Genomic DNA, 17,088 nt, shown 5'->3' on the forward strand with positions numbered 1-17,088 from the left:
GGTTTGAGGATGGAGAAAAAATTGTTGAGAGGCTGTAGGAAACCGGGGCATTAATTATGCTGGAAGCTACAATACAAGATATTTTGTAAATAATTAAAAGCGGGCTTTCCTACTATAAATTTGAAGAAATGAATGGAAAGTTCCTGATGTGCTTAGAGCCGTTCGCCAGACTTCGATGAAAGCGGAAGTTTTCTCAATTGCTGGAAGTGTTGGCAATAAAATTCATTCTAATAAGGGAAATAAATCGCTAAGGGTATTATATCTGCTTAAATTCTACTTTGATAAGCAACAATACTGAAGCCAAACTTTCAAAATAAAAAGATTTACTGAAAAACATCGACATTTCGATTGATTTCGAATAATCTGCCAATACCGGTATTTTCTACGCCAATACCGAAATACCGGTTTTCACCAAAAGCGCCCAATACCGACAGCCCTAATCTGGACGTTAGATGGCCAAGTAACTGGTAATTGCGTAGTAAATCATGAAGAATATTTTGAAAGATGATCTTCGATTGATTATATACAAACATGTGCATATATATGCACAGTTTGACTGAAAAGCAGAAGGTCGCAAAAGTCAAAAGTTGTCGGCAGTTGCTCAAGCGTGATTGTAAATTCTGTTTCCGGACAAAAAAATGTTCCAAAATCAACAAAATGATCGGATATATCCAGCACATCTTTCTGATATTCCTCGGAACAAACTGGCTGTTCAAAGATTCCAGAATGCTTCCAGTATGTTTCGAAAAAAGGGTATTTTCCATTTATTTGAAGGTTCCGTTGCTGTTCAGTGAACCTAGTGTTAAAATCTACACCACATTATCCTGTTTTTAACAAAATTCTGCACTGTCTCACCAAGCGAAAGCTACAGAGGCTTGGTGTGAGCACAATTTTCCAGATTTTATTTCTTCGAAAGAGTGTCCTGCTGCCTCTTCGTCTGATTTGAATCCTCTCAACTTCAATGCATGGTGTTACATGCTAGGCAAACTAGGAAGCACCAAACGATTGTCTGTGGATAGTTTCAGGCAACGTTTGGAAAAGATTTAAGATTAAATGCCTCTGGATATCGTGCGTGCCAACTGTAATGCTTTTCAACAATGATTGCGACTGGTAATTAAAGCAAAGGGAGAAAGATTAGAATTGAACTTAATAAAGACAAATGTTATGGATAGTGTAAAACACGAAATACAAGTGTAAGCGTCTTATTTTGTGACCATCTACTTTACTGAGAGTTGTATCCCTGTAAAACCTTGTGCTGATTGAGATACAGAAAAGTTGTTAAAATTTGTCACTGACAGAAAAGTTGTCATTGTTTTAGTTGATAACTTAAAGTGAATATAGCACCAGTATTAAATAAAGATTCAACTCAAGTTTCTAAAATATATCCAACAGGACAGCTTAACGTTGCTACCATCTAGTGAAGTTAATGCCCGGCATAAAATCACACAAGACGTGTAGTTTCGTTTACCTACGAAGTGTTAAACACTCTGCGAATGGTACAAGAAATTTATCTTTGAAGTAGGAAGTTATTTTTTACACTTTTTTAGCCGTTGAAAACCTCAATTTGTGGTTCATGGCACAACCAGTATAAATATTTTGCACCATTAACAGAATCGGTATCCGAGAGGACCCGTTGCGGTTTACGTCTGATATTTTCCTTTATCTGGTTCGTCTGAGAGGCTGTCTCGACAAGAAACAGAAAGCAGCATCAAAACGATTCAGCTTAGAATGAAATTGGATATAAAAGCTTTAAATTACTTTCTGAAACTTTTCGATTTGTGCTCATTCTACATACGTGGTATGTCGAAAAACACATAAATTAATTAAATTGTGACAATATCATTATTTTCTTTTTGCAAACTTATTTCAAGCTCCGGTGATTGTTTTCAAGCTATTCCAGTAGTCTGCAAACGAAACACACATGCTAATTAACAATTAGAATGATAACAGGCGATCGTGTTTCACCAAACCGTCCAAACTAATCAATACATTTACGAGACAGATCGACCGAGTTTAGTATGTCAGTAAACACACTCAGCGTAGAGTAGATGTGTGTTCCGACCGTTCCGGACAAGCTCTAAGTACACATGCCGACGAAGCTGACTCGTAAAATATTCTGTCACAAAGCAAAACAATACGGCTTTGAGGATGGCCGGTTTCGTCGGACGGATTGTTTGCTTCTGCATCCAATCCATCGTGCCGACCGTCATGCAGCGTCGTCGTTCAAGTAACAGTCCCCGTGTGTGCCTATCGGCAATTATTGTCGCACTCGGACACTAAAGCTGGCACTAGGTTAAGCGCCAGTGACGAGCTCCCAAAAGGTTATTCATTATAAATGGCCATGCACCATCAAACCGCATCACCGGGCACGGGGATGCTGATGCACCTTCGTGACACAATAATCGCTGAGAAATAATTACTCCAAAGCATTACAAACACACTTCAACCGCCACCGGCACGGCACTGTTGACGCATAGCACTAAATCTCCATTGCGAAAAGCACTGTATCTATCAGAACAATTAATTGTAAATATCGGTTCGTCCTTCTTTGCAACGTACAAAACCTAGAGAATTTCCCGCGAATCACCAAAAACAAGTTCAAGTTATACCACGAAATTTACGGCTAACTATCGCGTAGCTATATCAGTCACCGACTTTGAGAACCGCACTAGTCGAGAACGTTTGCTAAACTGAGAGTTCCGTCAGCAAAAGTTTACTACCTCAGTCAGTCAGTTTACCTTTTTCCCATATGCCCGCACTGTCATGCTGCCATCGTTGGACGGTCGGTCGGTCTGTCGGTCGGTTACATTCGCCAGACACACACGATGAGCGAAATGATTCATTCCTCACAGTCACAGAACATTTTGCTTCGCTACCTACCGTGGTTGCGCCGTAGTACGGGCGGTCGGTGGTTGTTGAAGCCAACAGCCACGGCCAATTCTCACTCACTAGCGAGCGCAGTGCCAGTGGCCAGCACTTGTACGTAGGGCGGCCGTGATGTACGGCACTCCGCATCATCGCATCGGCGGCCGGCAGCAGAACCGTGGTGGCAAACGCAAAAGGGATTCCTTTGCGAACGACGCGAGTGCTTGCTGACTGCTGCTTCTTCTGCTCTTCAGTATATTGTACGGAGGCTTGGGTATTTACGTATTACGACATGGTCGGAGGAATCGCATGAATAGCCGTTTACAGTGCTAGTCGGGATACTCAACCGAAAACAGTGCATTGCACCGTGGGTTCGTCGGGTGGGGTTTTTCAGTTATTACTGTTTGAGCACTTGAAGGGATATTTTGCCAATATTATATCTGCTTAGAAGGTGCTTCGAAGTCGGAGAAGCCTTGGGGCGGAGTTATACTAAATAACTTTGTTGACGATTTTTTGTAGAAGTTTTTATGAGGAAAATACATTTTACATTCTATGAACTATCTTTTCAGCGTCTTAGAAGAGTTCCTAAATCAACGTGCAGTAGAATCAAAAGTAAGTAATTTTCATTAAACTTTCTCGTTGAATCCCTTTAAGCCCGAGCATACACAATTGTGTAGGTAAGACATGACTCCTTTTGAAAATTTTTGCTTACGTAGGGTATGTTGCTGCTTCGTCGTAATTGCCTATTCCCGTCCTATCCAACACAATTTATGCAAAATATCAGCATTTTTATGACACACAATACAAAACTAGTTATTCCCTAATATTTTTGATTGCTGTCTGTCTTACGCGATCAATCAAAGTGAGCTGAGATCCATTTAAATGCTTTTTGTCATTAGAGAAGTCCTACCAGCCAAATTTTCTACGTTTTTTCAAGCGACGAAGAGGAAAATGTCGACTAATCGTTTTAATTTCCGTCATTCATAAATGAAAATAACTCACGCAAGGAATTGTCGTTATTCTACAGCCAGGAAAACTTGCCTGGGATTATTTTTTCACGACATAAGTAACAGATGAAATAAAACGAAATATGCTGCTGCCATCTTTAGAGTACTACCGGAACCTAATGCAGCGCCGGACACCCTATATTTACCCACCGATGAGGGATTGTGTCATAAAAATAATGTTTCTAGGGAAAATGCATTCCCAAGTAAACATGACAACCGCGTCTTAAAATAAACATGCAAGCGATAATCAATGCAAGAGCTATCGCTGCTTATGCTCGCGTACGATCGTACAACCAACGCACGTGAGGCTGTTTTACGATTTTCATCCGGTGCGATATCCGACCACGAAGGATCGTGGCAGTAAGCGACCGCGCTTATCTCGAAGGTGTAAATCAACGGCGTGTTAGCAGCTGGTTATCGTCCCTTTTCTGCTGTCGTTCATCTACGATACGTCAAGGACCAACGCGGACTCATCCAGCGTTGGTAGTTTTTTTCCTGATTAGGATAGTTTGCTAGGGTTAGGTTAGTTTCGAAGTTTATTGAATAGAGACCTCTAATCCTTTCACTAAAACTGGTCATTTATAAATTGTAAAATAATAAAGAAATATGGCAAAAGGGGTATCCAATCACGGGAATATCTAAGACAAATTCTTGGATAGACATTTGGATGTATTTTGAGTGAAGTTTTTGGAGCGTCTTAGTAGAATACGAAACCTAAAAATAAAAAATAAGAAAACTTATCCAATTTAATTCTACTATGTGTATTTTATTCAATGACAGATACGTATTTCGCCTACGACTTGCAGGCTTCCTCAGTGTCTGTTTTCGAACTCGAAAACTGTTCGAAAACAGACACTGAGGAAGCCTGCAAGTCGTAGGCGAAATACGTATCTGTCATTGAATAAAATACACATAGTAGAATTAAATTGGATAAGTTTTCTTATTTTTTATTTTTAGGTGTATTTTGAGCCAATCTGAATATTCCGGGATATCTGTTGTATTAAGGGGAAATGGTAATCCAAACATGGGCGCCACTGGGAGAGTACTTCCATAGCTACTTCACGTCACGACCGTTCCGCTGCTTCAGAAGTTGAAGTCTATGAGCCTCGAAGCAACCGGAGCGATCACGATAAACAGAGTTCGTAGTATTTACTAAGCCAAATTGAAACGCGTAAAAAGCGTGGAACATGTTTCTAAAAATGAAAACGTTGTCATCGTTGAACGAATAGATTCAACTAGAGTTGTCGTAGTATCCACATGTCTACATTCCGAGGTTTAGTCAAATCACAAATTATAATACTTATATCGGGTGAAATTTACAAGATTAAACTGTAAAATTAAAGCGCATCATCATAACATATGTTTAAACAAGGTTTAACAAAGGTAATGTATAATTACCTTTTTTCACTTTTCAATAAGTAAATAAAATCCCAAGCAGTTTCGAGTTATTTGGTGAGTGTCATTCTGGATCCTAAAATGCATTTAAGATAATAATTAGGGGAACTGTGGATAAAATGAACAGGTAGCCCAATTCCCAGTAAACTGATTAAAAGCAGTTCCAGATCAATAGGTATCTTCTCCTAGAAGTATTTCAAGCTGTTTGAGGCAATATGTGGTGATCACCAGCTTTCTAATTTGAAAAAAATTGAATAAGTTAAAAATATTTGTTGAAATCTGACACCGATGGTAATTTCCACTATTAGTAAATAAGTTTTTTTGGCGAAACAAATTAAATTTCAACTATTAGTATCACTTAGTGTTGTTTGCTTATCACTATCATACGGATCTGTCGAAAATTCCAAATATTTTAAGAAAAAGAATACAAAATTTTATGTTTTCAGGCATCTTTTCTTCTTATTTTTCGTCTTTCTCAAGCTGTGTTTTGTTTACGACACTCGAAAGTTATAAAAGTCTTTGCCAAGCTACTACCAACAAAACAAAAAAAAGTTTGTTCCAATACGTTGTGTAGTTTCTGGGAAAAAGGTACATAAAGTTTGAAGATCGTGGATTTCCAGGAGCGGCATTTTATTCCGTCGAAGTTGTTCCACGTCGCACTGGAATGCTTATGTGTATGATCGTTTTTCGACCACTTCCCGTAGTCGGATTATTACAAATTTAGTATCAAAATAAGCGGAAAAGACTGCAGAATCAAAATCTGAAATAAAAAAGTAATGGTTTTTTTCAAAAATTCTAGTCGTTTATGTCCCCTTAACCGGTTTTCTTGCAATCCACTCCTTAGTTGAATCAAATGTAGCCAGTAACGATTACCTGTAATGAAATCGACAGATTTTGACAGCTGTTATGGGCTTATGGATGGTCTCACCAGGTCCATCAGAAAGTATGGGCTTCGAACTGTAGATATTCAGCTTTGGTGTTGATGTTGGGGTGGTGTTTTCTTCCTTGGGTTGCAGTTGAATATTCATTTCTCATTCCAAATTACAATCCAATGGTTTGCAGCAGCTGCTCGCAAATGAATAATTTACTTTTGGCCACTCTTGGTCTCTGTATATGTTACACCCAATTGAATTGCTCTTGAATTATTCCAATGGATGACAACCATACCGAAACTGCTTAATGAGTCACTTTCAATAACGCAGCAAGATCCTTTTCGAACTTTGTTGGTTGTTCATAGCCAAAGGATTTTCTTCGACACCGAAATCACCATCTTTGAAAACTCGAAATAGTTTTGCTATAAACTTCTAGAAGGATTCTATGCCCTTTCTTCCAATTAAACTTGCCGCAAATGCCTGTTAGTTACCGCAGAACTCTCTCTGAAACCACTATAATTACCAGTCTCATGAAACATTCACATTAATCGCTTCTGTCGGGGGCTGGTACCGAATGGCCGAAATCCAAATGGCCGAATTTCAACAACAATCACAGAAGCCGAATTTTCTCAGAATGCCTAAATAACCATTCAATAAAAAACCCGAATTAATCCACCTAGCGGCGTGACCTAGCCTTTCTACTGCCACAATAATCACTATTTAAATTCTCAGGAACATCTATAATTAATATAATATAATGCGTTCCGTATTCCTCAAAATCCTTATTTGCCAGTAAAATTCACAACGTATTGCATAGAATAATTATATTTTCTTTCCTTGGGTGCGTAAATACTTGTAAGCGTCACTTGTTGTAAGCATGTTACTTGATGAACACCTTATTTAGTTTTATAATATTTACGTGATTTATCGAGAAATAATGTAAACACAAAAGATAATTTTTACAGACTTGAATGAATATATATAGAAAATTGGAAATCAACCCTCTAACGGGTCTACAGACGGCCTTAACTTTCGGGCTTCAGAGCCATATATGAAACTTGTTTTGAATTGACAATATGAATCATGTGTTCATAGCAGATTTTTTGATATTTTGATTTTTTGATGAGTTCAGAAAAATTATTATTATACTTCGCTTTTGAAGAAAAAGGATATCGACAACAAAATGATTAATCTCAAAATTTTACTATTAGTTTGCTTGGCTTCAATTTTGCAATATATCTGAATTAGAAAAAATAACTAAATAGAGCATTAGATATGAAAAAGAGAAATTGAACTTTTTCTAAGCTGGCGCTCCTTCAGATCAAATGAGAATTATTTTTGCATGAAAATCAAAACTTAAGCTTCTTTTGAATGCACCTTCATGAAAAGATAGTCATTTGCTTGATCGTATCGTTTTTACAATGTTAGAGGGTTAGGAAAATAAAATGAGATCGAAAAATAGTGCAAAAGCTGCGCCATTAACATGCTTGAGAATGGGAAATATGATCGATATGATTCACAGTGCTTGTCTTTTTTGATTTATTTATTAAAACATGATACATGACATAAGACATCTGTCCTTTAAAATGTCACTAACGAAAACAAATCTTACAAAATTACTACCGTGCAACGTGTACTTCCAAATTTTTATATAACATTTCTAAGCTCTAGTATCTATTGATTGAAAAGAGCATCTATTAATCAAACAGAATTTGTTTGAAATTTGTATAAATTTATTTGGAAAAATTGACTCACTAGTATTTTTAATCCTATACACCACTATACCTACATGCTTAAAGTAACTGCTTTTCTTCGCTTTTTGCTTTTCTTGTACAATTGTGAGTAACAGCAAGTGAATAAAATGACAATTGAAATCTGAAATCAAAGAAAAGAAAAAACTTTTCGATTGAATCCCACTATTTAATATTTATTTGCAACAGATACGTAGTTCGCCTACGACGTGCAGGCTTCATCAGTGTCTTATTTCAAAGCGTATACGTATCGCGAATAAATAATAAATAGTGAAACTTAGTCGGTAAAAGTTTTTTCTTTTCTTTAATTTTAAACTTCGTATTCCACTAAGAGGCTTCAAAAACTTCAGACAATTGACATGTTTCTCACTTTTCTTGAATTTCAATGCAAATTTAAAAATTGCAGATTGTCATCACATACACACACATACATACATACATACATACATACATACATACATACATACATACATACACACACACATACATCACACACATACATCACACACATACATCACACACATTGCATACAATCAACATTTGTTTTGATTTCACACGTTTTAACGGTTTAATATACGGTGCTTAAGTGTGCTTACGGTGCTTAAGTTTAAATAACTTTTGAATGAATCGTCCGATTTTAAAAAACTCGGTTTTGTTTGATAGATCTCAGCAGTAATTTTGAAATAATAATAAAATGTGTGATGCTTTTCATTGAATTAATGCTTATATGTTACAAAAATATGCTTTAAATACTATTTTTTCACATTTCTTTATGTAACTTTCAAACTACAAGTCCAATCGTCATGAAATTTGGAAGTTAAGGGTTTGCAAGGCTCCTCTTTCATATGCAATCAATTTTGTTCAAATCGGTTAAGGGACCTATGAGATAATGAAGTCCCATATTTTTCGTATTTTTATACATAACTTTTGAACTAAAAGTCCGATCAGTATGAAATTCAATAGCGACCTATGGGACACCTAGACCTTTCATTTGACACTAAGAACATTAAAATCGGTCCAGTCATCTCCGAGAAAAGTGAGTGAGATTAAAAGCGTCACATACACACACATATACACACACACACACACACACACACACACACACACACACACACACACACACACACACACACACACACACACACACACACACACACACACACACACACACACACACACACACACACACACACACACACACACACACACACACACACACACACACACACACACACACACACATACATACACACACACACACAGAAAATGCTCAGTTTTCGGATCTGAGTCGAATGGTATATGACATTCGGCCCGCAGGACCTTCTTTCCATTTCCGGTTTTCCAAGTGATTTCTATACCTTTATACTATATATTTATATAGTAGAAAGGCAAAACATGAATTTTCAAGCAGTTGAGTAATTCTCGCTGAAACGGGGCCACTACTGACAAGAGGTGCTCAAAAAATTGAATTTTGAGCAAAGCTTAAGATCTATATCATGTGATATTTCATAAATTTGCCCTAAACAACTAACAAATGGCTCGCTTCTGTAAAGAAGAAGAACAGGACTTCCAAGTGGAGTAAAATTTTTTTTTGGCGGCCATATGGCATGCAGCTTGGATTTGGTCGCCATATTGGATCTTATCAAAAGATCGCCGTTTTCATCATGAGCCCCCCAACCGATTTTGATTTCAAGACCATCACTGGAAAACTGAGAAAATGCTATAAGGAACATTCATTAAAATACATGTGTAGTGGCATTAAATAAACGAAACAATTAATAACAATTCTTTTTTTTTCACTTCGTTTATAAGTTCTATCTCTCCTCTTTACAAAACCGTGTTGTTTGTAGTTTATTTCATAACAAATTTTGGAAATATCACAATAATTGTATGAAAATTGTGGACCTTGCTACAAATACCTGGTTGTTTTATTCAGTAAATGCCATTGCACACCTAATTTTATAAATGTTTCTTGAAACTGTTTTTTCTCAACTTTCCAATGATGGTCTTAAAATGAAAATTGGTTGGAGGGCTCATGGTGAAAACGATGATTTTTTGATAAAATCCAATATGACGACCACATCCAAGATGGCCGCCAAAAAAATTTTTACTCCATTTGAAAGTCCTGTTCTTCTTCTTCTTTACAGAACCGGACCATTTGTTAGTTGTTTTATGGCAAGTTTATGAAATATCACATGATTTAGATCTCAAGGTTTGCTCAAAATTCAACTTTTTTTGAAACTGTTAGTTTTAATATCGGAATATCACGTGTCAGTAGTGGCCCCGTTTCGGTGAGAATTACTCTTAACAAATAACTTTAATCAAACAAAACATAAAATAAGCAACGCAATTTCACTTTACCATGTCAGTAGGAAATGTTTTCTAGATAATAGGGGAGGGGCAGCCCCCCAGAACCCATTTCTATTCAGGTGAAAGCATTATCATAGGTTTGCTGACTAGTAAGGATTATCCATTAGTTAAGTCTGAACGAGCGACAGCGAATAAGGACAGCATGCACCCAACGTTTGTGCAGGTTAAAGGCTGTGAATATTTTCGGACGAATTTGACGTGCGGCCATTCGTAGGTAATCCTCTGTCGGAATAATAAAATAACTTTGTAGAACTTAATCGGAGTATCTTAATGGACTGTCCTGTATGTTATTCAACATCGCTATTGAAGCGACTTACTGACAAATCTTCCATATGATTGTGAGGAACGTGCTGCTCGAGCCAAAGATGCTGATACCTGATACTGACACCCAATTACCCGGGAAGCTGTCAACCGACTGCGATATTTTCTCTCTATGCCGGTTATACGCTACCGGCTACGACCCAATTAATGTGTCATTAACATCCAATTGGCCTCGAGGTAAGACGCTGGTCTAATAAGCCAGTCGTCGTATGTTAGAATCTCGGCTGGGAGAGGCTGTTAGAATCAATAGGATCGTAGTACTGACCCCGCACTGTCCTGTATTCTAACAGCTGGTTGCGAAGTCTGTCGTATAAAAACAGAAGGTCAAATTTCGATAACGGAATTAGCACCCAGGCTTTGCTTTGCTTTTTAACACACACTACACACAGCCACGTAGCCAGGGGGATGCCCTGGGGGCCTTGGCCCCCCGAAAAATTTTGGATTAAATTTTAAAAAAAAATTTCAATGCAGAATAACAATACACCAAGCTAAAACTGTAGCACAAGCATATTCCGGATGAGTGCGCCTTTGAATAACAATGTAACTGACGACGTTTTGTATATCTCCTAGTCCTCGAAAATTCTCAACTATGTAGCTTTTCGTTTTATTTGGCATTCGGCATTGACAAAGGCGACGAAATAAGGACATCGAATGGAGACTGGAACTGCAAATCGCGTTGGTGGCGATAGGATGCTGCTCGATCAGTTAGAACCCCGAAAGTTTGGCATCGTGGCACTGCAGGAGATCTGTCGCAAAGGTGAGAAGGTGTGGAGGATCCGTGGCGACAAAGCCCAACTTTTCCAGAGCGGTAGAGCGACCAACGAGCTGGGAACGGGCTTCGTATTGTTGGGCAAAATGCAGGATCGCGTAATGCACTGGAAAGCGGTCAACGAGAGGATGCGCGTGTTGAGGATAAAAGGCCGTTTCTTCAACTACACCATCATAAACGTATATTGTTCACACGAAGACGACGAGAAGGAAGCGTTCTATGCGCAGCTGGAGGCAACGTACGACAGCTGCTCACGACAGGACATCAAGACTGTCATCGGGAATGCAAAGACCGGTGATCGGGCCCCACAGCCTGCACATCGACACGAACGACAACGGCCAGCGATGCAACAGCCCTCCTCAGTTAAACATTCGGCAGCTAACCAACCCGCCAGTTGCTGTAAACTACGCGCGCGTGCCGGATGAAGCTCTGCCTTCTTCTGTGGGGCTAGATGCTTCGACCTTCGAAAACGGATGGAGCATGATATGCTCTGCTGTCAACGAGGCCGCAACCGCGGTGCTAGGAGTGGAAACCTCGAGTGCACGAAAAGATTAGTTTGACGGGGAATGTCAACAAGCGATAGAGAGGAAAAAAGAGCTTAGAAAAACTGTCTAAGCATATCCACGAGAGAGAATTTGGCCAAGTATCGACGAGGGCGGAATGAGTTGACCATGATCCTTAGGAAGAAGCGCCAGAAGGAGGACAGAGATCGTGAGGAGCTGGAACAACTATTCCGGGCTAATGACACGTGCAAGATTTACACAAAGGTGAACCACACTCATAAGGACTACACACCTAAACTTGACATGTGTAGGGACGAGGGAGGGGATCTAATCACAAACGAGCGCGAGGTGGTCGACAGGTGGAAGAAGTATTTTGATGAGCACCTCAATATATAGCGATATAGCAATAGGAGACGCAACGGAAGTTAACCTCGGAGTGCCTACAAACGACAACTGCGTGCCGGCTCCCGATGTCGAAGAGATTCGACGAGAAATTCGTCAGCTGAAGAATAGGACTACCGACCAGATTAGCTTTGTGCGGCGTATGCTCCTTGATCAAAGCGTCTTGCGGAGGGAAAAGTAGGCTCGATGCGAGAGTGCCAGAAGCTATGCAGTCTTTAAAAATCCTGCAAAACATTCTTCTCAACAGCAAACTAATTAGCAGAAATCCTATTATATGCAAACTTTTGAAAACCATTAGAAAGTTACTTGTGTTACATGAATACTTAGTTAAATAAATAAATCAATGAATTTGAAAGAAAATTCTTTAACATAAGCATTAAATATATTGCTTAAACAAATGGTTTTCTGCATAATAACTTGTCCTCCCTCCAGAGGCGAGTGAACCTCTTAGCTTTAAAACTTCTCTAATAACAAAATGGCTTGGCCCCCCCCAAACGAAAATCCTGGCTACGTCACTGACTACACATTGCAGGCAAATCTATTGATATGCTATAAATACCAGGATGCCACATCTTCCCCCTACAGAAAATGAAGACCATATCGTGTTTTTTTTTGTCGGAAGATTTGACCACTGCGACCATTATTTTGATCTATTGTGGTATACTTCTTCTTTTGTCTAGGTATTAGTTGCCGACATAACACTATTGATGGAAGTGTTTGTCATTGTCAATTCATACCTCTTCTCTCAGTCCGGCATTGAACTTCTTATGAAGTTTATTACCTGGTTGGGACCATATCGTGTTATTGATACACAGTATCATTGACAGCGGTACACAGCACTCACCTTTAACACGCGGGAACCATGGCCTTTTGCTGTTTTAACCTTAATATATATATTAGCCATGTGCTTAATTTTAAAATGCGTTGACCTTGGCCCTCTCGCCGGCTTAACTTTAACACGAACTGGCCATGGGCTTTTCTCGGCTCAATCTAAATACATTTTCCCGAAAAATAACCATCAAAGATAAGAATTATTGTAACAGTCAAGTAGAAAATAATGTTAAAACTCCAACATTTATTGTCAGAAAAGACAACCATACCCCGAAATCTGGAATCTCTGGTCACCGCCGACAATATTACGAGTAAGAAGATTCAACGGCGCATTCAAGCTGGAGGTCGTGCCTACTTTTCCCTCCGTAAGGCGCTTCGATAAAGGAGCATACGCCGCATACAAACGGATAGCGGAGAGTGGCGTAGGCGTATGAACCACGAGTTACAATTCAGTGGGCTGGCCACGTCGCAAGGATACCGGAAGACCGTGCAACGAAATCCGTTCACCACGTCTTAAGCGTTCGATCCATATCTTAAGCACAACAAGCAAGAGAGAACACTAATAAAATTTGATGCTAGATGATAACAACCAACTGTACCGTCATTAGTACTATCATAATTATGTTCTAATAATTAACTTTTATCTGTTGTTCATTTTAATCTTGGAATAATTCCTTCACTGTTAGTAGAGCGAGCTATTAAACGTATAATTAAAAACGTACTCCGAATTTTCCAACTTGCAGACCCATCGTGTTTCTCTTGTAAGAGAAAAAAAATTAAATCATAATGCGAACCAACGACTACCAGTCCTACGATGTAAAGCGGGAAAATACCCACTTTCGCTTAGAATTGTCCACTTTCGCTTGGCTTACCGTAATGCTCGCTCACACTGGCTCAGTGTCTCAATCTAGAGTACATATTTGCCTGTGTGCCACTAACTGCTTATGCTGTAGCTATGCTACGAGACGACACACAAGTTCGCCGTTCCACATCGTTCGTTCGCTTCACATCGTTTCAGTTTTAGTTTAGGGTGAAAATTAGGTCTCTTCTGGCTGGTAACCTTTCACACCTGTTCGGCGCAAAAACAAACGGATGGCGGGGAGGACAGCGTAACTGTAAATTTACTGAAGAATTGTTAAACAAATTAACCCGGATTCTTTGAGGATTCCCACATTCAAGACCGAATATTATCAAAGCAGGGCGTAGATAGATGGTTAAAACTTTGGGAAAACTGCGAATATCACCCCCGCTAAGGTTGATTAAATTCAATCTGTTTTCATTATTATCGCAGATACGTCAGTTTGTAATTAGACTCCCAGCTGATTGGATACCACAGCACAGGTGAAGCACAGTCCGTCGGACGCTTTTGGTTGTTTTCTCATCACAGATTGTGGCAGAGGCTAAAGGATAATGATTGTGCATTCTCCCGTTGAGCTCAGAATTACAAACATTGCGGGCGCACATGGAGGATGACATGTCAACGAACACAAAACAATGACGTGATGACAACAGAGAAAACCCTCCGTCTAATGGCGCTGCTTGAATACAGATGGTTCCGTTGTCTAGGTCAGTGGGTAGCTGCTATTCTTGTGTCCCTCCCTGCGCTCAAAAGGGGAAAGTTCCTCCACATGAGGACGAAACTGAAATGAGCGTTACCTACTGCGGTTGAAGACAATGGAAATGGAACAGTTTCACTGAAAATGAGCGACTGAAAACAATTACTCCTCACCCAGCATTTTCATAAACGGTGCCTTTTCTGTTGTCAACAGTAAACAAAATTTACCAAATAGAATGTAGGTTGCAATTCACGGAATCATCTCCATCTGTTCAAAGTTGATGGAGACGCTTTGTAGTGCACGAGCAATATAAACGGAATAAATTAGCCAAATTTCAAAATGGAAAACAATCCCAATAATACGTAATATTTCAAATTGAGGTAAATTATTATTACAATTTCTCGTTTTTCTAGATGGTTGCTTGCGAGAGATGTCAATAAAATGAAAGATAACGGGCCAACTTCTACCATACATATCTGGCTGCTGGATCAAGCCTATTTCTTTTCCAATTTGCCTGGATAGCTAAATATTCATTCAAACCTACTACGGTTTTAAAATTGATTGAAAACATCGTATGCCGCCTCTTCGTTCACTTTTCAGATATGAAGAAATACCTACATTGAGTTTGGCCTTTCCTTCATGTTTCTTATGCCGTTTGCAATGTGTGCCAAAAGTCGTAAATCATTGAAACCGTAGGATGTAGAAATGCCAGAAAACGGCCACTTCATTGGTTTGATTTGGGATTTATTTCAGCCTAAATAAGAACATATAGACTTCTTTGTTGAAAAGATATGTAGTACCTCTATTCGCAGATCGGATAAAACACGAGTAGTAGATTGAATCTTGCATGATGAAATTTATTTACAGTTGTGAAATAAACCGGACAACTAGGAGGCTTGTAAAACATATTTGAAATAACATTTTTTTCGAGATCATATTTTCATGTTGGTTTTTTGTAATATTTTCAATACTTCTAGACATATTTGGGGATCAGTTTCATATCTTAGCTTTTAGTAGTTTCTAGTAGTTTACAACGCTTTTAAGTTTATTTCGGGATCATTTGATCTTATTTTGAATTTATATGATTGTATTCTCATTTTTACATTTCTGATTTCAAAATGACGTCTTTAACGTTTATATTCAACTTTGTTTTTGTATTGTGAAGTAACGATTTAGTTTTTACCTCTTTCCGAAATGATTATAAAACAATACAATTAAGGCGACATAAACGACTAAAAATTTAAAAAAAAACATATTTCCCATTTCAGATTTCGATTCTGAAGACTTTTTGGCTTATTTTGATACTAATTTTGTAATGATTCAACCACAGGAAGGGGATAAAAAGTGTTCACATACATAAGTATTCCAGTGCGCACTCGGAACAAACTCGTCGTAATAAAACACCGCTCCTGTAAAAACATGATTTTCATGTACCTTTCTCTCCAAAACTAGATAGCGTATCGGAACAAAATTTTTTATTTTGTTTTGCAGGCAGAGAAAAGAAATTTATAACTTTTGAGTTTTGTAAACGAAACTGAGTCCATACTGGAAAAAAGATAGCAATACCAATGCACTTAAACGCATCCGCGTTATATGAATCAGTTGCTGGTATTATTAGTTAGTTGATCGTTAAAAAGCATGCATTGAAATGCATTTACATAGCCAGGGCAATCACCAGGTACACTGATGAGAATCCGTCAACGTTATTTAGGTCTTTTGAGTTGTCCGCATTCGCAATATTCTTAAAAAGCAAGCTCATCGCGTGTTGATGCTATCCAATTCGGTTCCATCTGAACTTGTTTTGTCATGTCTGCTTGCTTGCTCAAGACTAGCAACCGTCAAGGCACGACAATTTATTCACAGTAACCAGTCCGTTTTTGTACATATTGTCTGTGTTTGGAAAGGTGAAAATAATTCCAAACAAAACTACAAATAATCCTACTAACAGAGTAGGCCAAGTAAAGCCTCAAGAAAATTCAGATTACTAATGAAGATTAGACGTTGATGTATCCGCACTGGAGGTGGTCCTAAAAAACTATACTCGTTTTTTTATGCTGCAGAATGCTGTTCCTTCCTATCCAGACGCATTCCATCTAATCTGCTTCCTTAAACCTAGAGTTTCAACTCCGACCATTAAGTCACTGCAAAGTGTAAGGGACCAATCGTTTCTGAATTCTGTCTGGTTTATGGCTCGTTTTTAGACACCGTGTACCGTTTCAAAACAAGAATGACGTATTACGCCTGTTAGGTTTCATTTTTATTTTATCACGTACAACGGCAAGCTATGCTTGTATATATTTTGATGCAAACGTATCTTATATTATCAAGTTCTGTTTTGTCCGCTAACTTATCCCTGGGTTGCAACAATCGTATCGACGGTAGAATGTCGCGTCATTCTCTTTTACTCCCTTGTACCTATATCGGTTCACGAAAAAAAATTCCACAG

At 38.6% G+C, this 17,088-nt stretch overlaps 1 protein-coding gene across 8 annotated transcripts in view; it reads right to left on the bottom strand.

Annotated features, from left to right (window-relative positions):
- LOC128741795 (GATA zinc finger domain-containing protein 10-like) overlaps positions 1 to 2,674 on the bottom strand; it is a 38,638-nt gene extending 35,964 nt beyond the window's left edge. For 2 of the 8 annotated variants that reach the window (XM_053837845.1, XM_053837844.1), the window contains exon 1: positions 2,560 to 2,674. The gene's annotated coding sequence lies outside the window, so the exon portion shown is untranslated. Of the gene's footprint in view, positions 1 to 2,433 lie in introns of all 8 variants that reach the window. The other 6 variants (XM_053837842.1, XM_053837840.1, XM_053837843.1 and 3 more) reach the window with 4 other exon arrangements.
- Positions 2,675 to 17,088: the final 14,414 nt, after the last annotated feature.

Source organism: Sabethes cyaneus, chromosome 3 (genome assembly GCF_943734655.1).
Source record: "Sabethes cyaneus chromosome 3, idSabCyanKW18_F2, whole genome shotgun sequence".
Classification (NCBI taxonomy): Eukaryota; Metazoa; Arthropoda; class Insecta; order Diptera; family Culicidae; genus Sabethes; species Sabethes cyaneus.